The sequence below is a fragment of the Camelina sativa genome, chromosome 3 (genome assembly GCF_030686135.1).
Source record: "Camelina sativa cultivar CO46 ecotype springtype chromosome 3, ASM3068613v1".
Classification (NCBI taxonomy): domain Eukaryota; kingdom Viridiplantae; phylum Streptophyta; class Magnoliopsida; order Brassicales; family Brassicaceae; genus Camelina; species Camelina sativa.
Genome location: NC_141882.1, coordinates 18044724 through 18068747, shown reverse-complemented (window position 1 = coordinate 18068747; position 24024 = coordinate 18044724). Strand labels below are relative to the sequence as shown.

The window sequence follows — 24024 nt, the reverse complement described above, 5'->3', positions numbered from 1 at the left end:
TTCCACCCATTGAGCTTGATCATAATGATTCAGAACATTCCGATGTGCCACCTACTCAGCAGCCTCAGTCAACTCCGGACTCTCCAATGAACACCAACGACGAGTCTATACTAGAAGAAGAGGTCACACCCGAGGAACTGGTCACACAAACCACAGATAATCATGATAATGAAGACATTATTCCCCTCCGGCGAAACCAGCGTCTCAAGTTCCCCCCCCCATCCAACTTGAAGAACACTCGCGTGTATTACAACAACATGGCCGTTGCACACCCGATTTAAGCCGTATGTATGCTTGCCCATTTTCCTATGGAACATCAAGTCTTCCTTGGCCAAATTGACAAACATTGGGTTCCACAGACATATGATGAGGCCAAGGACCACAAGGTTTGGAGAGATGCGGTTCATGCGGAGACTACGACCATGGAGAAAAATCACACTTGGGATGAGGCTGACCTACCGAAAGGCAAGAAGGCCGTCACATCATGATGGATCTTCACAATTAAGTACAAAAGTGATGGTGAGATTGAACGTTACAAGGCCAGACTTGTGGCTCGAGGGTTTACACAAACGTATGGGGAGGACTATCAAGATATGTTTGCTCCGGTGGCCAAACTACACACAGTTCGAGTTATCCTCTCATTGGCCACAAACTTGGACTGGGATCTATGGCAAATGGACGTGAAGAACGCGTTCTTACAAGGAGAGCTTGAAGACGAGGTCTACATGAAGCCACCGCCCGGTCTAGAAGACACCATCGGCCCGGGAAAAATGTTTAAACTCAACAAGGCTATATATGGTCTTAAGCAATCACCTAGAGCATGGTACCACAAACTGAGTACAACCTTGCTTGGGAGAGGCTTTCGCAAGTCAGAATCAGATCATACACTCTTCACACTACCAAGTGACAAAGGTATAGTGGTCATTCTAGTATATGTTGATGATATCATCATATCTGGAAGTGACAAGGTAGGCATTCAAGATACTAAAGAATTTCTTAAATCAGTGTTTGATATTAAAGACCTTGGAGAGCTTAAGTATTTCCTTGGGATAGAAGTATATCGATCAGATGAAGGATTATTCTTATCACAAAGAAAATATGCACTTGATCTCTTAAGTGAAGCAGGAAAACTTGGATCAAAGGCTGTGACCACACCACTTGAGGAAAACTACAAGACAGCCGGAAAGGGGGAGCCTCCATTCGAAGATGTCACTCGCTATCGACGTCTAGTAGGTAAGCTTATATACCTAACTATTACTAGACCTGATATTTGTTTTGTTGTGAACCAGGTGAGTCAACATATGCAAAACCCGACTAGACATCACTGGAACATGGTGAACCGAATCCTCAAGTACATCAAAGGATCACCAGGACAAGGCATATGGATGGGAAGGAATGAAAGCACCGAATTGGTAGGATATTGCGATGCTGACTATGCCGGAGACTGTGGGGATCGTCGTTCAACCACCGGATACTGCACATTCCTAGGAGGAAACCTTTTCACGTGGAAAAGCAAGAAACAAAAGGTGGTCTCACTATCGAGTGCGGAGTCCGAGTATAGGGCCATGAGGAAGCTGACTACGGAACTCATGTGGCTTAAAGCCTTATTGAAGGATCTTGGAGTCGAATCAGCAAAACCCATCACCATGCATTGCGACAATGAGGCAGCCATTCATATAGCCACCAACTCCTTATTCCACGAGAGAACGAAACACATTGAAGTCGATTGTCATAAGGTGCGAGAACAAATTCAACTTGGTGTCACTCTCCCATGTCACACCGACAGCAAAGAACAACTAGCCGACATTCTTACAAAGGCAGCCAGTCCACAAGTGTGTGAGTATATTCACCCTACGCTCGGCCTTAAAGATCTCACTCGGCCATGAGGTTCACTTCCTCGACACCTACACTCTTTTTCCCTTATGTGTAGTTTTTCCCAAGTGGTTTTCTACACTAAGGTTTTTTTAATGAGGTGGGTGCTCATGAATACTAGCTTGATGTTCATTCTCGATCAAGCTTGAGGGGGAGTATAAGAACTCACACCACAACACGTCCGTACAACCTTGTCCGTACAAGTTGATCTATGGGCCGTCCGTACAAGTGAAGATGTAACCGAGTCCAGCCCGTGAAGAAGAGAACCCTAATGATCTCTAATGTATCTAGAAGCTTCCCCTTGTAGCCGTTATAGCCATAGGAGATTGTATGCAAGTGGGCGACCAAGGAAGTCACATGTTGGCTTAAGGAAGGATGTCACTATCAATCATGAAAACTGTGTATAGCATCTTATAGGAATATACTGATTCTCTTTGTCAATATTTAGGATGTAACTAGGAAGCTTTTTGGGTAAGAAGTAAGAATTCTGCTTCTACACTACACTTAAAACTCTCTCTATACTTGTTTACACTTCGACTCTCTCTCTCGTTCTATAAACTCGATCTCTACATTCCCACTCTTCTAAAACTTACACTCTAAACACTCCAAATTCATCTCGAACTCTTACAAATAGTCAAATGCATTGGATTGTTACACATTCTGACCCTAGAAATAGTAACAAAGCTGTTTATTACTTCGAATCAATGTTTTCTTGGTTTTAGCCCGTTTCGGGACAAAATAGGTAAAAGTGGTGTCTAAACACTCCAAATTCAACCGAAATCTTATAATTAGTCTAATGCATTGGATTGTTACATATGTTGACCCTAGAAATAGTAATATAGCTGTTTACTGCTTCGAATCAATGTTTCTTGGTTTTAGCCTCTTTTCTCGGTTTAAGCATGTTTTGAGATAAAACTGGTTTACGTGTTCTCTAAACATTCCAAATTCATCCCGAACTCTTAGAATTAGTCATATGCATTGGATTGTCACACATTCTGACCCTAGAAACAGTAACAAAGCTCTTTACTGCTTCGAAAGAATCTTTTCACGGTTTTAGCCTGTTTCAGGACAAAATGGGTAAAAGTGGTGTCTAAACACTCCAAATTCAACCCGAACTCATATAATTATATAAATGCATTGGATTGTTACATATATTTACCCTAGAAAGAATAGCATAGCTGTTTACTGCTTCGAATCAATGTTTTCTCTCAGTTTTAGCCTGTTTTCTTAATCCTGTTTTGGGATAAAACGGGTTTAAGTGTTGTCTAAACACTCCAAATTAATCCCGAACTCTTACTATTAGTCAAATGCATTGGAATGTCACACATTCTGACCCAAGAAACAGTAACAAAGCTGTTTACTGCTTCAAATCAATGTTTTCTCGGTTTTAGCCTATTTCAGGACAAAATGGGTAAAAGTGGTGTCTAAACACTCCAAATTCAACCCGAACTCATATAATTAGATAAATGCATTGGATTGTTACATATATTCACCCTAGAAAGAGTAACATAGCTGTTTAGTGCTTCGAATCAATGTTTTCTCTCAGTTTTAGCCTGTTTTCATGGTTTAATCCTGTTTTGGGATAAAACAGTTTTAGCGTTGGATTGTTACATATTTTGACCCTAGAAACAGTAACAAAGCTGTTTACTGCTTCGAATCAATGTTTTCTCGGTTTTAGCCTGTTTCGGGACAAAATGGGTAAAAGTGGTGTCTAAACATTCCAAATGCAACCCGAACTCTTATAATTAGTCTAATGCATTGGTTTTTTACATATGTTGACCCTAGAAAGAGTAACATAGCTGTTTACTGATTCGAATAAATGTTTCTTGGTTTTAGCCTCTTTTCTCGGTTTAAGCATGTTTTGAGATAAAACGGGTTTACGTGTTATCTAAACAGTCCAAATTCATCTTGAACTCTTACAATTAGTAAAATGCATTGGATTGTTACACATTCTGGCCCTAGAAATAGTAACAAAGCTGTTTACTACTTCGATTCAATGTTTTCTCGGTCTTAGCCTCTTTCGGGACAAAATGGGTAAAAGTGGTGTCTAAACAATCCAAATTCAACCCGAACTCTTATAATTAGTCAAATGAATTGGATTGTTACATATTTTGACCCTAGAAATAGTAACATAGCTGGTTACTGCTTCAAATCAATGTTTTCCCTCGGTTTTAGTCTTTTTCTCGGTTTAAGCCTTATTTTAGATAAAACGGGTTTAAGTATTGTCTAAACACTCCAAATTCATCCCGAACTCTTACAATTAGTCAAATACATTTGATTGTCACACATTCTGACCCTACAAACAGTAAAGGAGCTGTTTACTTCTTCGAAACAATATTTTCTCGGTTTTAGCCTGTTTCAGGACAACATGGGTAAATGTGGTGTCTAAACACACCAAATTCAACCTGAACTCATACAATTAGATAAATGAATTGGATTGTTACATATATTTACCCTAGAAAGAGTAGCATAGCTGTTTACTGCTTCGAATCAATATTTTCTCTCAGTTTTAGCCTGTTTTCTTGGTTTAATCCTGTTTTGGGATAAAACGGGTTTAAGTGTTGTCTAAACACTCCAAATTCATCCCGAACTCTTACAATTAGTCAAATGCATTGGAATGTCACATATTCTGACCCAAGAAACAGTAACAAAGCTGTTTACTGCTTCAAATCAATGTTTTCTCAGTTTTAACCTGTTTCGAGACAAAATGGGTAAAAGTGGTGTCTAAACACTCCAAATTCAACCCGAACTCTTATAATTAGTCAAATGCATTGGATTGTGAAACAAGATTTCTATAGTGGTGTGAATGATGATGTATGCAATGGTGAGATATGAATGGAATGATGGATGGGTGTTTCAATTCCCCTTATGCTATTGCAGTACAAGAGGTATCAATCCTAAATGAGTGTTTGTGAACAATTAAGATATGCATATGAATCTAAGTTAAGACAAATGTAAAGATTGTTTGTCACTAACAATCCTAGGAAGAAAATGTAAAATGCAGAAAATAAACTACAAGAACTAACAACTAGATGCAAATGAAACTGAATGATTGAAACAGTGATAAAGCAAGAACAGAAACAGAGACTACTACTAATGAACTAATGCAAGATAATTATTGAACTGAAAACTAAATGTATGCAACTGGAATGAAACAGGAATGAAACAAGACAAACACAAATCATAGACACAGAGTTCTGGGGATGAACTCGAGCAGCACTCGACCGAGTGTAGGTCGAGTGGGTGGTCGAGCTAGACTAGACGCAGAAACAGAGCAATGCAATAAAAACAGAGTAATGCTAAATCCAATCAAACAACAAGCAAGCAACAGGATTAAGACTAAGATTTCAATAAACAAAGAAGGTCCTGAGGATGGATTCATGGGATGGACTAATCATTGTGGTTATCTAACTTGGTCAACAAATCTCAAGCAAACTTTGAGCTAACCTCTAGACATATTAATCTAAGACAAGTTTCTCCCACTCTCATGGTCAAGAAACAATCAAACCTATGCAATTCTAGACTTGTTCTCACACAGTAAAGAATCTACACAAGCAGACATTAAGCAATACATCTCAAACCAAACAAGACCTCTAATCTCTTAGCAAGCCTAATGGTAAGCTCTAGATCTAGCCTTATCTATGCTTCCTAAACATTGGTGTGATGCTAAGAAGCTTGAAATCAGACTCTACCCTCTCAGATATAGAATCAGCATTAAGATCATCTACCCTAGAAGAGATCTACAACAATCAAGCTTGACCAAGTCACACAAACCAGAAGATCAATCCATCCTAACCCATCCTCAAGATCCTAAGGAAACTACTCACAACAATACATGGTGATCAAAGTCAAAAACCCAGAAAATATTGAAACTTGCATTATTAGAAAGATTAAACAAAGATCTTCAATATTGATGAAATGATGAAACTCAAATTCTCAATATCTTGAAAGTTATAAAACCAACAAAATATAAGAATCTAGTCTTCTTTTTTAAGGAAGTACAAGATCTTAAAAATAAAAATGCAAAAGGAATAAAACTAAAAAAGGTAAAAACTAGGTTTAGGGAATATCTAAAAAGTTGCACACTTTGGTGGCTGCAGGTACAAGGCCTTATATAGGTGAGGAGGTGGAAGCCCTAAAAATAGAAAAAGTCAAAGTAGTCAACGGCTCGGTCAACTCGACCAGTGCTCGGTCGAGTCCATGGTCGAGCTGGCTTCTCTCGTGCACACTCCACTCGGTCGAGTCCATCTACCCACTCGGTCGAGTCCACCTACCCACTCGGTCGAGTGCTTGGTCGAGTTGGACTCTGGACCTTGGTTCTTCAGCCTTAACTCTCTTGCTTTCCCTTCAAGATTGCTTCACTTCTCCTCAGGATTGTTTCCATTCTCCTTAAGCTCCAAAATCACCTGTTTATGCATGAAAAGATGCAAATGCAATGCAACTAAACTCTAATGCATGATTAGTCCTAAAGCTACACAATAATGATGAAAATGGCTAGCAAAAGATGCAAAAGATGTGAATAAACTAAGGGAAAACATGGTAAAATATATGAACATCAACACCCCCAAACATAGTCTTTGCTTGCCCTCAAGCAAATAAACAAGACATAAGAAGGTAGATGAGGTTTGAAAGTGGGATCTCAGCTCCTAAAGCTTGCAAATAGACTATCTAGAATCAATGTCCAAGTTACTAGTACTATGATGCAAGTTGAATGAGCTATACTTAAAGACTTTAGACAAGCATATCACAACCTTCACTGATTTGAGCCTTAGACATCCACATGCATTCAAATCAACCATTTCCTTTAACATTCATTAATCAAGAACATGAATCAATTCTATGCAATGCTTAAACTCATTTGGCTTGGCAGTAAAAGGATTAGAGACAATGATGGTCTCTTTTTAGAGTAGGGCTTATCAATATCAAGGTTATCTCATAAAAAATGGATTGAGCTTTAGAAGAATGCTAAAGGTAAGAACACTTAGACACATACAAGAATAAAGCCTTGTCTACCCAAAGGTACCCAAAGTGTTTATCCTATCAATCTAAACCCAAATGATCCTAGTGCTACCCTTTAACTTCTTTTCTTCTTTTTCACCTTTTTCTCTTTTGGTTTTAAAGTCTTAGGAGAGGTTTCTTAATTGATCTTTCTAGTGGAATGGGAATTTTTTTTCTTATTGCTATGGTTCTCTTTTCTTCTTATTCTTAAGACATATAAGCTTTTTGCTAAACTTCACTTTGCTTTCTTTTCTTTTCTTTAACTAGAACCATCTTAGATAACCTTATTCTTCCCATTCTTTCACTAGACTTTAAATTTACTTAAACACATTCCCCTCCTAAAGACTCTAACCTTTTCTTTCTCTTTTTCCTCTTTTCTTTTCATGACAGCCAAGTCCCAAACCCAACAAGTGAACCACCTAGTCCTATCTAGTTTGAAAAATGCAAACTAGAACTACACAAGGTTTTACTCTTGTCAGTTCAAACCTAACACTTTCTAGCAAGCTCAATCCCAAAAATAGGCCTCACACACACAAGAATAAACATGGCTTGAAAGAAGGTTTGGTTAGGGGTAGGGAAACTGATTTAAAAGTGAAATCAGCTACTTGGATCAACAAGAGTGGTAAAAAGGAAGAAGATGATCCAAATATGTATATGGTATTCATGAGTTTAAAGCAATGCACACATTGATAATTGAAAGTCAATATTAGGTTCTTATAGATAGGAAATGGCATCAAATCACAACATGCTTCAATTTAGACCAAATGCAATTCAGGAATTCAAGGCTTGGTTCAATCTTATGCTTCTAACCACTCAACTAGCATTAAAGTACTATTAACTTGGGCATTGATCCTAGTCTAGTGAATTAAGCAAGCTAACAAGGAAAAACTCATCATAGATCCCTAATGTAAACAGTCCTATATGGTAAACAAAATACTTAATTATGCAATGCAAACTACATGAACACTCTTTTTTTATAAAGATTTTTGCAAAAAATTTTCAAATTTTTATGGTTTTCCTATGCCTTAGATGATTATGCAAGTGCTAACATGATGATGATAAAAATTTGAAATAAGAAAACAAAACACAACATCAAATGCTATCTCAAACCCTCCCCCAAACTTAAATCACACAGTCCCTTGTGTGAAAGAAATTTGCTTGAGGATTTAAGACTTAAAACAAAACACAACATATGAAATGCTATGGTATATACAATGGTAAGGTGATAATGTTACCTCAAGGATTGGAGAAGAAGCTGTCCACATCCTCCTGCATACTATCAAAGTTGTAGCTGGGGTCCTGCTGGTGACTGGAGGAAGGTGATTGGGGCAGCTCGACAATGCCAATCGACCGTGACTCGGTCGAGTGCATGTCCGAGTGGGGGGTCGAGCTGGACCGCAAGTCTCCATATCTTGAGTCTGGTACTGCTGGTACTGATGGTATTGTGCTGGATCCATAAAGTATTGGGGTGGTATGGGGGGGTAACCTGGATAGCCTGGATAAGCAGCTGGAGGTGGGAAGCCAAATGGTGGTCTAGGCTGGAACTCGGTCGAGTGGCTCCAAGGTGCTCGGTCGAGTGGGTGCTCGAGTGACCCGGTCGAGTGCCTCGAAAACTGTTGTTCTCGGGTACTTGAGCTTCTCTTCCTCTGATTTGGCTCATACATTGAAGCCCTAGCTGGTTCCACAGGGTTTGCAACTCTTGAAAGTGCTCTAGTTGAGCCACTCCTCCTCAAAGGGCTTGATGGAGTTGGTGAAGAGTTTCCACTCTTTAAGTCAGCAACTTCCTTCTTCAGGCCTCTAATGGACTTAGCCATGTTGGTCACCTTCTTCTTGAGCTTGTCAAACCTCTTCCCATGCCATTTGTTCCACTTTTGCAGCAATTTCAACCTCTTGCTATGCTCTCTCACTCCTCTACTATCCCTTGGATTGGGCTCATAGTTCTCAAAGTAGAACTGCTCCTCTCCATCACCCATCTCTACATCTCCAACTGCATCAACTCTAGGCTGTACTACTCCATCAAATAAGTACTCATCAGCTGGCCAAAAATCAATGTTGGCTCCTTCTTGAATGGTAGTGAGCTCTTTGTTTGGTAGGATCACTTGTTTCTTCCCAACTGTTGGCAGCTCAAAGTTAAAGATATGGTTTCCTTGATGCATCTCCTTGGCTAGGATGAGTGTAGAGGTTAGGTAGCTGGAATCAATCCATCTTGGTGAGACCCCTTCTCCTCTAAGTGGAATGTTAGCAGCTTGAAGAATTGGAGTAATGATGCCTCCAATGGTAAGTGCTCCTCTTGAACCCTTGTTCTCAAGCTTGCCTACCCAACTTCTCAAATATATCATATGGTCTATCAGCACCATTGCAAGATCAGTCTCCACAGTGCTACCAAGGATGATGGTTCCATTCCTTGCTTGAAGAAGAACTCCATTGAGAGCCAAGTCAATCATCTTTAGCTCTCCCTCATTGATGTTTCCAGTTTCCTTCCTAGCAAAGAAGGTGTTGGCAAGAGCTTTGTGGTAGTACCTCAAGACTGGGCTCCTAATCCTTGAGCTCTTGGAGTTGGAGGATGAGTAGAGCTTGTTATCCCCAATGGTTTCCCACACAGCATACAGTTCTTCTCTTGGAACCATCAAGCTCCTATTGCTCCCAACCTCAAAACCAAACACATCAGCCAGCTGCTTCATTGAGAGCTCATGCTTCTTCCCTTTGATTGTGAAAGAAATGTGACCAGCTCCTACTACAGCGTCCTTCCTCACATATGTGTGCAGCTTGACAGTGGCTAGGAACTCACAGCTTTCCTCTCTATATCTCTCCATACAAAGCCCCATGAACTTGGTAAGGCTGCTCTTCTCAAAGAGACACTCCACATCTTCATCAATGGCAAGCTTCTCCATGGTCTCCTTATGTGGATATCTGGTTCCCAAGAACTCCATCCTCATGAAAGCATCATAAAGCTGCTTCTTTGACAATCCACAAGACTCAGCTTCTCCATCATCCATTAGTTCTTCTTCCTCACTTTCTTCTTCCTCACTCTCACTTTCACTCCCCTCTTGTTCAACCTCAACAGCTGGCCTCTTTCCTTTGGCCCTTGCTCTCTTCATAAACTCATTAAGTGTTGGCTCCCTTTCCTCCTCTGATTCAGTTCTCTCAGGATCTTCCTCAACAGCTGGGTTTCTGGAACTCGCACGCTGGCTCGGTCGATCACTCGGACGGCCACTCGGTCGAGTACATGCTCGAGTGGGACGTCGAGTGGACCTTCCAGCATCCTCTCTTGATTCTAAATCAACATCATGACGACCCTTAGAGATTGCAGCTGCTTGCTTGGACTTCTTAGTGATCTTAGAAGACATTTTTGAACAAAAACTGAGAGGAATAAACTCAAAGCTTAAAGTTAATAGGTTAGTGACCCAAAAACTAGAAAGAACTAAGCTTTGAGCAAAAGATGAACTTGAGAGAGACTTTAAAGCTTGAATTTAGATATTTTGAGCAAATGAGAGAGTGTGAGAGGTATGATCTCGTGCTAGGAGTATTTAAAGAAGCTAAGGGGACAAGGAGACAAGGGTGGAGCATCCATACTATTCAAATTTGAAATGGGAATCTTTGACCTGCTTTTTGGCTACCACTCGATCCCACACTCGACCAGCACGTGGTCGAGCTCCTTGACCAATTTGAAGTTTCAAAATTTTTCTTCCTTTTCTCCCTCCACTCGATCGTTCTAGAAGCTTTGGAAACCAAATGGGCCTTAATCCTTACCCAGCTCGATCGAGTACTTCTCGTGGCCTGGTCGAGTGGGCTTGCGAACCTCTTGCCCAAGTCCAAATCTCTTCTTACCCAACTACATTCTTAATAAAAAGCCTGTCCAACAAAAACATAAAAGAAAACACATCAAAACTACTAACAAATTAAACCATATTTACAAAGGATACCTTAGGGACTTCCTCCCTAGTGAGCTTGTTTAAAGTCATTAAGCTTGACTTTGATTTCCTTCTTAGACTTGATCTAGATACCAAGGAGGTGATGAAATCCTCCCTGGAACCTCTTGGTCACTGTGAAGTTGATCCTTGATCACCTCACCCTTAGCACACAAACCATATTTCTTCTTGATTTTGAGCCTTGGTCTTGCTTTCCTCAAAGACCTCTTGTTCAGCTTTACTTGAAGATCCTCAACCATACTAGTCAACTCTTGAACTGACCTCTTAAGCTTTTCCACAGAATCCTCTTGAAGTGGGAGCTCAGCTTTTGGAGTTGCCTTATCACTTAACCCTTCTTGACCACCTTTGTCCTTGATAGTAAAAGGCTGGTCATCAATGGTGGGAAGGTTGGTTGGATTGTAGATATTGAACTTCATAACTACATCTTCAGCAATGTTCAAGGTCACAAGACCTTCCTTGACATCAATAACTGCTCCAACAGTAGCTAAGAATGGCCTCCCTAGTAAGATTGGATCTTCAGGCTCCTTGTCCATCTCTATCACCACAAAGTCAGTGTGGATCCTTGCTCTTCCTATCTTGATTGGGACATTCTCTAACCTCCCAACTACCTCTCTATTTGTCCCATCAGCTAGGCACACATGGAGTCTAGTAGATTTGAAGTCAGTTCTCCCAAGCTTTTGAGCTATGGAATATGGCATGACACTTGTTGAAGCTCCCAAATCACAAAGGCATTGGTTGTAGTGAAGATAGCTAAGTGTGCAAGGCAGATGGAATGGACCTGGATCCTTAAGCTTGATTGGAATGATAACTCCTCTAAGGTCCTCAAGATCCTTCTCATCTTGAGCTTCAGCCTTCTTCTTTGACAAATCAAGCAAAAAGTCTTTGTAGAGAGGATATGGATCATACTGTTCCAAGGCAGGTCCTCTCTCTTCTTCTTGGTAAGCAATGGTGATCTCTTGTGTGGCCAACACTTCCTCAACCACAGCTTCTTCCTTTAAAACCCTCTCTTCTTCTTGTTGCCTAGCCATCATCTCCTTTCTCTCAATGATTTCTCTAAGCTCCTTAATATTTTGTGCTTTGAAACATCCTGGGAAAGGTAGTGGAGGCTTGTAGGCAGGAGGAATATACTTGGCAGGTTTGTCAGCCTCGGACTGTCCAGCTCGATCGACCACTCGAGCACGCACTCGGTCGAGTGGTTGCTCGAGTCCATGGTCGAGCTCAGGTGCGAGCTCCAATTGCTTGTTACAAACATCACTTGGGGCTTCAGTAACTAATGAATTCCCCCAAACTTGAACTGCACTGTCCTCAGTGGCTTCTTCCTCATGAACCTGAATGGCTTTGGCTGTGAACTCCCTTGGATTTTGGACAGCTTTTCCAGGGAGTTGGTTCGGTTTTGGAGCTGAAGAAGAGGCTATGTTACTCTCCATGTACTTAACTCTGAAAATCAGACCCTCAAACTTCATATTCAGATCATTGTATTGAGATGTGAGCCTTTGGTTTAGCTCAGCAAATTGTTTGGCTTCCTCTATCTTCCCTTGTGTTTGACCAATCAACAGCTGTTGTACCATTGCTCTAAGGTCTTGTTCCTGGCCTTGGTTAGTCTGAAACCCTGGTGGGGGACACAACTGGGGCTGGAACACCTGTTGCTGTTGTTTGGGGACATAGTTTTGGTGCTGTTGAGGCTGTTGAGGAGGGTAGACTTGATCTTGTGGGTTGGCCACATTTGTGCTCCTATAGGACAGATTATTGTTCCTAAACCCTCCTTGGTTATAACCCTTGAAACCTCCTTGGTTTTGCATATAGCATAACTCAGCAAACTCAGTCTCTCCCTCTTTAGCTGGAGGCTCTTCTTCACTAACAAAGTGAATAGACTTTTGCTGGCTTAGCAAGATCCTATCAAGCTTTTCATTCACCATTTTCAGATCCTTCTTGTACTTGTCTTCTTGATCAGTTGATGATGACCTTATGGTTCTGTCATAGTCCTCATTGTAGTTCCCATCAGACTGTGCAAGGTTCTCTACTAACTCCCAGCCTTCTTCCACATTCTTGTTGAGGAAGTTGCCATTGGAGGCTGTGTCAAGAAGCATTCTGAACTTGGGAAGCACTCCTCTATACAATGTGCTCAACAAAGACTCCACACTGAAACCATGGTGAGGACACTGAGTTTGGTATCCCTTGAATCTCTCCCAAGCTTCACAAAAGCTTTCATTACTCCTTTGAGCAAATCCAGAGATCTCATTCCTTAGTCTTGCTGTCCTAGCATTGGAGAAAAACTTGGCCAAGAAAGCTTTCTTGCATGCATCCCAAGTAGTGATTGCACCAGTAGGGAGAGTCTTTTCCCATAAATGAGCCTTGTCCCCAAGTGAGAAAGGGAACAACCTCAGCTTGAAACCATCTTCACTTACTCCATTGATCTTGGTAAGACCACAGATTCTGTCAAACTCATCAAGATGATCTAGTGGATCCTCCATAGGCAATCCATGGAATTTATTGGCCTGAAGCATTGAGATCAATCCACTCTTGATCTCAAAGTTGTTGTTGGCAACAGTTGGTGGCACAATGCCAGCTCTTTGGTTGTGAGTGTTGGGTGCATCTCCAGCACCAATGTTCCTTGGTCTCTGAATCTGATCCTGGTGATCCATAGCTACTATAACCTCTTGGTGTTGCTGAATAACTCTCCTTTGCTTAGCTCCTAAACTCTTGGTCTTGTTGTTGATGTTGTCAATAGGCCTAAGAAGATTGTCCTTTCCTTTAGACCTTGTGTGCATTAACAGACACAAACGATTTTTGCTAGGCAAGCGACTGAGCACAGGCTCAAGTAGGAGGTCAAGTCGACTGGAAAATGATGGTTATAGAGATCCGGCTTCTGGCTCGAGCAGGTGCTCGATCACGACTCGGTCGAGTGGTGGTCGAGTGACTGGTCGAGTGGTACCTGAAATGGAACTTCAACCCAGAAACAGAAGATTCGAGTACAGCAACCTCACAAGCGTATAAAAGAACTTAATCTTAGACTAATATGGATCCTAAATGTCACAAAAACACACTCAAATGGGCAACGGCGCCAAATTGAAACAAGATTTCTATAGTGGTGTGAATGATGATGTATGCAATGGTGAGATATGAATGGAATGATGGATGGGTGTTTCAATTCCCCTTATGCTATTGCAGTACAAGAGGTATCAATCCTAAATGAGTGTTTGTGAACAATTAAGATATGCATATGAATCTAAGTTAAGACAAATGTAAAGATTGTTTGTCACTAACAATCCTAGGAAGAAAATGTAAAATGCAGAAAATAAACTACAAGAACTAACAACTAGATGCAAATGAAACTGAATGATTGAAACAGTGATAAAGCAAGAACAGAAACAGAGACTACTACTAATGAACTAATGCAAGATAATTATTGAACTGAAAACTAAATGTATGCAACTGGAATGAAACAGGAATGAAACAAGACAAACACAAATCATAGACACAGAGTTCTGGGGATGAACTCGAGCAGCACTCGACCGAGTGTAGGTCGAGTGGGTGGTCGAGCTAGACTAGACGCAGAAACAGAGCAATGCAATAAAAACAGAGTAATGCTAAATCCAATCAAACAACAAGCAAGCAACAGGATTAAGACTAAGATTTCAATAAACAAAGAAGGTCCTGAGGATGGATTCATGGGATGGACTAATCATTGTGGTTATCTAACTTGGTCAACAAATCTCAAGCAAACTTTGAGCTAACCTCTAGACATATTAATCTAAGACAAGTTTCTCCCACTCTCATGGTCAAGAAACAATCAAACCTATGCAATTCTAGACTTGTTCTCACACAGTAAAGAATCTACACAAGCAGGCATTAAGCAATACATCTCAAACCAAACAAGACCTCTAATCTCTTAGCAAGCCTAATGGTAAGCTCTAGATCTAGCCTTATCTATGCTTCCTAAACATTGGTGTGATGCTAAGAAGCTTGAAATCAGACTCTACCCTCTCAGATATAGAATCAGCATTAAGATCATCTACCCTAGAAGAGATCTACAACAATCAAGCTTGACCAAGTCACACAAACCAGAAGATCAATCCATCCTAACCCATCCTCAAGATCCTAAGGAAACTACTCACAACAATACATGGTGATCAAAGTCAAAAACCCAGAAAATATTGAAACTTGCATTATTAGAAAGATTAAACAAAGATCTTCAATATTGATGAAAGGATGAAACTCAAATTCTCAATATCTTGAAAGTTATAAAACCAACAAAATATAAGAATCTAGTCTTCTTTTTTAAGGAAGTACAAGATCTTAAAAATAAAAATGCAAAAGGAATAAAACTAAAAAAGGTAAAAACTAGGTTTAGGGAATATCTAAAAAGTTGCACACTTTGGTGGCTGCAGGTACAAGGCCTTATATAGGTGAGGAGGTGGAAGCCCTAAAAATAGAAAAAGTCAAAGTAGTCAACGGCTCGGTCAACTCGACCAGTGCTCGGTCGAGTCCATGGTCGAGCTGGCTTCTCTCGTGCACACTCCACTCGGTCGAGTCCATCTACCCACTCGGTCGAGTCCACCTACCCACTCGGTCGAGTGCTTGGTCGAGTTGGACTCTGGACCTTGGTTCTTCAGCCTTAACTCTCTTGCTTTCCCTTCAAGATTGCTTCACTTCTCCTCAGGATTGTTTCCATGCTCCTTAAGCTCCAAAATCACCTGTTTATGCATGAAAAGATGCAAATGCAATGCAACTAAACTCTAATGATGATTAGTCCTAAAGCTACACAATAATGATGAAAATGGCTAGCAAAAGAAGCAAAAGATGTGAATAAACTAAGGGAAAACATGGTAAAATATATGAACATCAGATTGTTACATATTTTGACCCTATCAAGAGTAACATATCTATTTACTGCTTCGAATCAATGTTTTCTCCTGGGTTTAGCCTGTTTTCTCGGTTTAAGCCTGTTTTGGGATAAAACGGGTTTAAGTGTTATCTAAACACTCCAAATTCATCCCGAACTCTTACAATTAGTAAAATGCATTGGATTTTCACACATTCTGACCCTAGAAACAGTAACAAAGCTGTTTACTACTTCGAATCAATGTTTTCTCGGTTTTAGCCTGTTTCGGGACAAAATGGGTAAAAGTGGTGTCTAAACAATTCAAATTCAACCCGAACTCTTATAATTAGTCAAATGCAATGGATTGTTACATATTTTGACCCTAGAAATAGTAACATAGCTGTTTACTGCTTCGAATCAATGTTTTCCCTCGGTTTTAGCCTTTTTCTTGGTTTAAGCCTGTTTTTAGATAAAACGGGTTTAAGTGTTTTCTAAACACTCCAAATTCATCCCGAACTCTTACAATTAGTCAAATACATTGGATTGGCACACATTCTGACCCTAGAAACAGTAACAAAGCTGTTTACTACTTCGAATCAATTTTTTCTCGGTTTTAGCCTCTTTCGGGACAAAATGGGTAAAAGTTGTGTCTAAACACTCCAAATTCAACCCGAACTCTTATAATTAGTCAAATGCATTGGATTGTTATATATTTTGACCCTATCAAGAGTAACATAGCTGTTTACTGCTTCGAATCAATGTTTTCTCCTGGGTTTAGCCTGTTTTCTCGGTTTAAGCCTGTTTTCGGATAAAACGGGTTTAAGTGTTATCTAAACACTCCAAATTAATCCCGAACTCTTACAATTAGTAAAATGCATTGGATTTTCACACATTCTGACCCTAGAAACAGTAACAAAGCTGTTTACTACTTCGAATCAATGTTTTCTCGGTTTTAGCCTCTTTCGGGACAAAATGGGTAAAAGTGGTGTCTAAACAATCCATATTCAACCCGAACTCTTATAATTAGTCAAATGCATTGGATTGTTACATATTTTGACCCTAGAAATAGTAACATAGCTGTTTACTGCTTCGAATCAATGTTTTCCCTCAGTTTTAGCCTTTTTCTCGGTTTCAGCCTGTTTTTAGATAAAACGGGTTTAAGTGTTGTCTAAACACTCCAAATTCATCCCGAACTCTTACAATCAGTCAAATAAATTGGATTGTCACACATTCTGCCCTAGAAACAGTAACAAAGCTGTTTACTGATTCGAAACAATGTTTTCTCGGTTTTAGCCTGTTTCAGGACAAAATGGGTAAAAGTGGTGTCTAAACACTCCAAATTCAACCCAAACTCATATAATTAGATAAATGCATTGGATTGTTACATATATTGACCCTAAATAGATTAGCATAGCTATTTACTGCTTCAAATCAATATTTTCTCTCAGTTTTAGCCTGTTTTCTTGGTTTAATCCTGTTTTGGGATAAAATGGGTTTAAGTGTTGTCTAAACACTCCAAATTCATCCCGAACTCTTACAATTAGTCAAATGCATTGGAATGTCACATATTCTGACCCAAGAAACAGTAACAAAGCTGTTTACTGCTTCAAATCAATGTTTTCTCGGTTTTAACCTGTTTCGGGACAAAATGGGTAAAAGTGGTGTCTAAACACACCAAATTCAACCCGAACTCTTATAATTAGTCAAATGCATTGGATTGTTACATATTTTGACCCTATCAAGAGTAACATAGCTGTTTGCTGCTTCGAATCAATGTTTTCTCCTGGGTTTAGCCTGTTTTCTTGGTTTAAGCCTGTTTTGGGATAAAACGGGTTTAAGTGTTATCTAAACACTCCAAATTCATCCCGAACTCTTACAATTAGTAAAATGCATTGGATTTTCACACATTCTGACCCTAGAAACAGTAACAAAGCTGTTTACTACTTCGAATCAATGTTTTCTCGGTTTTAGCCTGTTTCGGGACAAAATGGGTAAAAGTGGTGTCTAAACACTCCAAATTCACCCGAACTCTTATAATTAGTCTAATGCATTGGATTTTTACATATGTTGACCCTAGAAAGAGTAACATAGCTGTTTACTGCTTCGAATCAATGTTTCTCAGTTTTCGCCTCTTTTCTCGGTTTAAGCATGTTTTGAGATAAAACGGGTTTACGTGTTCTCTAAACAGTCCAAATTCATCTTGAACTCTTACAATTAGTCAAATGCATTGGAATGTCACACATTCTGACCCATGAAACAGTAACAACGCTGTTTAATGCTTCAAATCAATGTTTTCTCGGTTTTAGCCTGTTTCGGGACAAAATGGGTAAAAGTGGTGTCTAAACACTCCAAATTCAACCCGAACTCTTATAATTAGTCAAATGCATTGGATTGTTACATATTTTGACCCTATCAAGAGTAACATAGCTGTTTACTGCTTCGAATCAATGTTTTCTCCTGGGTTTAGCCTGTTTTCTCAGTTTAAGCCTGTTTTGGGATAAAACGGGTTTAAGTGTTTTCTAAACACTCCAAATTCATCCCGAACTCTTACATTTAGTAAAATGCATTGGATTGTCACACATTCTGACCCTAGAAACAGTAACAAAGCTGTTTATTACTTCGAATCAATGTTTTCTCGGTTTTAGCCTGTTTCGGGACAAAATGGGTAAAAGTGTGTCTAAACACTCCAAATTCAACCCGAACTCTTATAATTAGTCTAATGCATTGGATTTTTACATATGTTGACCCTAGAAAGAGTAACATAGCTGTTTACTGCTTCGAATCAATGTTTCTCGGTTTTAGCCTCTTTTCTCTGTTTAACCATGTTTTGAGATAAAACGGGTTTACGTGTTCTCTAAAAAGTCCAAATTCATCTGAACTCTTACAATTAGTAAAATGCATTGGATTGTTACACATTCTGACCCTATAAATAGTAACAAAGCTGTTTACTACTTCGAATCAATGTTTTCTCGGTTTTAGCCTGTTTCGGGACAAAATGGGTAAAAAGTGGTGTCTAAACACTCCAAATTCAACCGAACTCTTATAATTAATCAAATGCATTGGATTGTTACATATTTTGACCCTAGAAATAGTAACATAGCTGTTTACTGCTTCGAATCAATGTTTTCCCTCGGTTTTAGCCTTTTTCTCGGTTTAAGCCTGTTTTTAGATAAAACGGGTTTAAGTGTTTTCTAAACACTCCAAATTCATCCCGAACTCTTACAATTAGTCAAATACATTGGATTGGCACACATTCTGACCCTAGAAACAGTAACAAAGCTGTTTACTGCTTCGAAACAATGTTTTCTCGGTTTTAGCCTGTTTCAGGACAAAATGGGTAAAAATGGTGTCTAAACACTCCAAATTCAACCCGAACTCTTATAATTAGTTAAATGCATTGGATTGTTACATAATTTGACCCTAGAAAGAGTAACATAGCTGTTTACTGCTTCGAATCAATGTTTCTCGGTTTTAGCCTCTTTTCTCGGTTTAAGCATGTTTTGAGATAAAACGGGTTTACGTGTTCTCTAAACAGTCCAAATTCATCTTGAACTCTTACAATTAGTCAATTGCATTGGATTGTTACACATTCTGACCCTAGAAACAGTAACAAAGCTGTTTATTACTTCGAATCAATGTTTTCTCGGTTTTAGCCTGTTTCGGGACAAAATGGGTAAAAGTGGTGTCTAAACACTCCAAATTCAACCCGAACTCTTATAATTAGTCTAATGCATTGGATTTTTACATATGTTGACCCTAGAAAGAGTAACATAGCTGTTTACTGCTTCGAATCAATGTTTCTCGGTTTTAGCCTCTTTTCTCGGTTTAACCATGTTTTGAGATAAAACGGGTTTACGTGTTCTCTAAACAGTCCAAATTCATCTTGAACTCTTACAATTAGTAAAATGCATTGGATTGTTACACATTCTGACCCTATAAATAGTAACAAAGCTGTTTACTACTTCGAATCAATGTTTTCTCGGTTTTAGCCTGTTTCGGGACAAAATGGGTAAAAAGTGGTGTCTAAACACTCCAAATTCAACCGAACTCTTATAATTAATCAAATGCATTGCATTGTTACATATTTTGACCCTAGAAATAGTAACATAGCTGTTTACTGCTTCGAATCAATGTTTTCCCTCGGTTTTAGCCTTTTTCTCGGTTTAAGCCTGTTTTTAGATAAAACGGGTTTAAGTGTTTTCTAAACACTCCAAATTCATCCCGAACTCTTACAATTAGTCAAATACATTGGATTGGCACACATTCTGACCCTAGAAACAGTAACAAAGCTGTTTACTGCTTCGAAACAATGTTTTCTCGGTTTTAGCCTGTTTCAGGACAAAATGGGTAAAAATGGTGTCTAAACACTCCAAATTCAACCCGAACTCTTATAATTAGATAAATGCATTGGATTGTTACATAATTTGACCCTAGAAAGAGTAACATAGCTGTTTACTGCTTCGAATCAATGTTTCTCGGTTTTAGCCTCTTTTCTCGGTTTAAGCATGTTTTGAGATAAAACGGGTTTACGTGTTCTCTAAACAGTCCAAATTCATCTTGAACTCTTACAATTAGTCAATTGCATTGGATTGTTACACATTCTGACCCTAGAAACAGTAACAAAGCTGTTTATAACTTCGAATCAATGTTTTCTCGGTTTTAGCCTGTTTCGGGACAAAATGGGTAAAAGTGGTGTCTAAACACTCCAAATTCAACCCGAACTCTTATAATTAGTCTAATGCATTGGATTTTTACATATGTTGACCCTAGAAAGAGTAACATAGCTGTTTACTGCTTCGAATCAATGTTTCTCGGTTTTAGCCTCTTTTCTCGGTTTAACCATGTTTTGAGATAAAACGGGTTTACGTGTTCTCTAAACAGTCCAAATTCATCTTGAACTCTTACAATTAGTAAAATGCATTGGATTGTTACACATTCTGACCCTATAAATAGTAACAAAGCTGTTTACTACTTCGAATCAATGTTTTCTCGGTTTTAGCCTGTTTCGGGACAAAATGGGTAAAAAGTGGTGTCTAAACACTCCAAATTCAACCGAACTCTTATAATTAATCAAATGCATTGCATTGTTACATATTTTGACCCTAGAAATAGTAACATAGCTGTTTACTGCTTCGAATCAATGTTTTCCCTCGGTTTTAGCCTTTTTCTCGGTTTAAGCCTGTTTTTAGATAAAACGGGTTTAAGTGTTTTCTAAACACTCCAAATTCATCCCGAACTCTTACAATTAGTCAAATACATTGGATTGGCACACATTCTGACCCTAGAAACAGTAACAAAGCTGTTTACTGCTTCGAAACAATGTTTTCTCGGTTTTAGCCTGTTTCAGGACAAAATGGGTAAAAATGGTGTGTCTAAACACTCCAAATTCAACCCGAACTCTTATAATTAGATAAATGCATTGGATTGTTACATAATTTGAACCTAGAAAGAGTATCATAGCTGTTTACTACTTCGAATCAATGTTTCTCGGTTTTAGCCTCTTTTCTCGGTTTAACCATGTTTTGAGATAAAACGGGTTTACGTGTTCTCTAAACAGTCCAAATTCATCTTGAACTCTTACAATTAGTAAAATGCATTGGATTGTTACACATTCTGACCCTATAAATAGTAACAAAGCTGTTTACTACTTCGAATCAATGTTTTCTCGGTTTTAGCCTGTTTCGGGACAAAATGGGTAAAAAGTGGTGTCTAAACACTCCAAATTCAACCGAACTCTTATAATTAATCAAATGCATTGGATTGTTACATATTTTGACCCTAGAAATAGTAACATAGCTGTTTACTGCTTCGAATCAATGTTTTCCCTCGGTTTTAGCCTTTTTCTCGGTTTAAGCCTGTTTTTAGATAAAACGGGTTTAAGTGTTTTCTAAACACTCCAAATTCATCCCGAACTCTTACAATTAGTCAAATACATTGGATTGGCACACATTCTGACCCTAGAAACAGTAACAAAGCTGTTTACTGCTTCGAAACAATGTTTTCTCGGTTTTAGCCTGTTTCAGGACAAAATGGGTAAAAATGGTGTCTAAACACTCCAAATTCAACCCGAACTCTTATAATTAGTTAAATGCATTGGATTGTTACATAATTTGACCCTAGAAAGAGTAACATAGCTGTTTACTGCTTCGAATCAATGTTTCTCGGTTTTAGCCTCTTTTCTCGGTTTAAGCATGTTTTGAGATAAAACGGGTTTACGTGTTCTCTAAACAGTCCAAATTCATCTTGAACTCTTACAATTAGTCAATTGCATTGGATTGTTACACATTCTGACCCTAGAAACAGTAACAAAGCTGTTTATTACTTCGAATCAATGTTTTCTCGGTTTTAGCCTGTTTCGGGACAAAATGGGTAAAAGTGGTGTCTAAACACTCCAAATTCAACCCGAACTCTTATAATTAGTCTAATGCATTGGATTTTTACATATGTTGACCCTAGAAAGAGTAACATAGCTGTTTACTGCTTCGAATCAATGTTTCTCGGTTTTAGCCTCTTTTCTCGGTTTAACCATGTTTTGAGATAAAACGGGTTTACGTGTTCTCTAAACAGTCCAAATTCATCTTGAACTCTTACAATTAGTAAAATGCATTGGATTGTTACACATTCTGACCCTATAAATAGTAACAAAGCTGTTTACTACTTCGAATCAATGTTTTCTCGGTTTTAGCCTGTTTCGGGACAAAATGGGTAAAAAGTGGTGTCTAAACACTCCAAATTCAACCGAACTCTTATAATTAATCAAATGCATTGCATTGTTACATATTTTGACCCTAGAAATAGTAACATAGATGTTTACTGCTTCGAATCAATGTTTTCCCTCGGTTTTAGCCTTTTTCTCGGTTTAAGCCTGTTTTTAGATAAAACGGGTTTAAGTGTTTTCTAAACACTCCAAATTCATCCCGAACTCTTACAATTAGTCAAATACATTGGATTGGCACACATTCTGACCCTAGAAACTGTAACAAAGCTGTTTACTGCTTCGAAACAATGTTTTCTCGGTTTTAGCCTGTTTCAGGACAAAATGGGTAAAAATGGTGTCTAAACACTCCAAATTCAACCCGAACTCTTATAATTAGATAAATGCATTGGATTGTTACATAATTTGACCCTAGAAAGAGTAACATAGCTGTTTACTGCTTCGAATCAATGTTTCTCGGTTTTAGCCTCTTTTCTCGGTTTAAGCATGTTTTGAGATAAAACGGGTTTACGTGTTCTCTAAACAGTCCAAATTCATCTTGAACTCTTACAATTAGTCAATTGCATTGGATTGTTACACATTCTGACCCTAGAAACAGTAACAAAGCTGTTTATAACTTCGAATCAATGTTTTCTCGGTTTTAGCCTGTTTCGGGACAAAATGGGTAAAAGTGGTGTCTAAACACTCCAAATTCAACCCGAACTCTTATAATTAGTCTAATGCATTGGATTTTTACATATGTTGACCCTAGAAAGAGTAACATAGCTGTTTACTGCTTCGAATCAATGTTTCTCGGTTTTAGCCTCTTTTCTCGGTTTAACCATGTTTTGAGATAAAACGGGTTTACGTGTTCTCTAAACAGTCCAAATTCATCTTGAACTCTTACAATTAGTAAAATGCATTGGATTGTTACACATTCTGACCCTATAAATAGTAACAAAGCTGTTTACTACTTCGAATCAATGTTTTCTCGGTTTTAGCCTGTTTCGGGACAAAATGGGTAAAAAGTGGTGTCTAAACACTCCAAATTCAACCGAACTCTTATAATTAATCAAATGCATTGCATTGTTACATATTTTGACCCTAGAAATAGTAACATAGCTGTTTACTGCTTCGAATCAATGTTTTCCCTCGGTTTTAGCCTTTTTCTCGGTTTAAGCCTGTTTTTAGATAAAACGGGTTTAAGTGTTTTCTAAACACTCCAAATTCATCCCGAACTCTTACAATTAGTCAAATACATTGGATTGGCACACATTCTGACCCTAGAAACAGTAACAAAGCTGTTTACTGCTTCGAAACAATGTTTTCTCGGTTTTAGCCTGTTTCAGGACAAAATGGGTAAAAATGGTGTCTAAACACTCCAAATTCAACCCGAACTCTTATAATTAGATAAATGCATTGGATTGTTACATAATTTGACCCTAGAAAGAGTATCATAGCTGTTTACTACTTCGAATCAATGTTTCTCGGTTTTAGCCTCTTTTCTCGGTTTAAGCATGTTTTGAGATAAAACGGGTTTACGTGTTCTCTAAACAGTCCAAATTCATCTTGAACTCTTACAATTAGTCAATTGCATTGGATTGTTACACATTCTGACCCTAGAAATAGTAACAAAGCTGTTTACTACTTCGAATCAATGTTTTCTCGGTTTTAGCCTGTTTCGAGACAAAATGGGTAAAAGTGGTGTC

The 24024-nt window shown here is 38.7% G+C and overlaps 1 non-coding gene across 1 annotated transcript; it reads left to right on the top strand.

Moving 5' to 3' along the window:
- Positions 1-12941: 12941 nt before the first annotated feature.
- Positions 12942-13048, top strand: LOC147947077 (small nucleolar RNA R71). Its single transcript, XR_015595591.1, has one exon. It is a non-coding gene; the product is annotated as a small nucleolar RNA R71 (small nucleolar RNA).
- The last annotated feature ends 10976 nt before the right edge of the window (positions 13049-24024 follow it).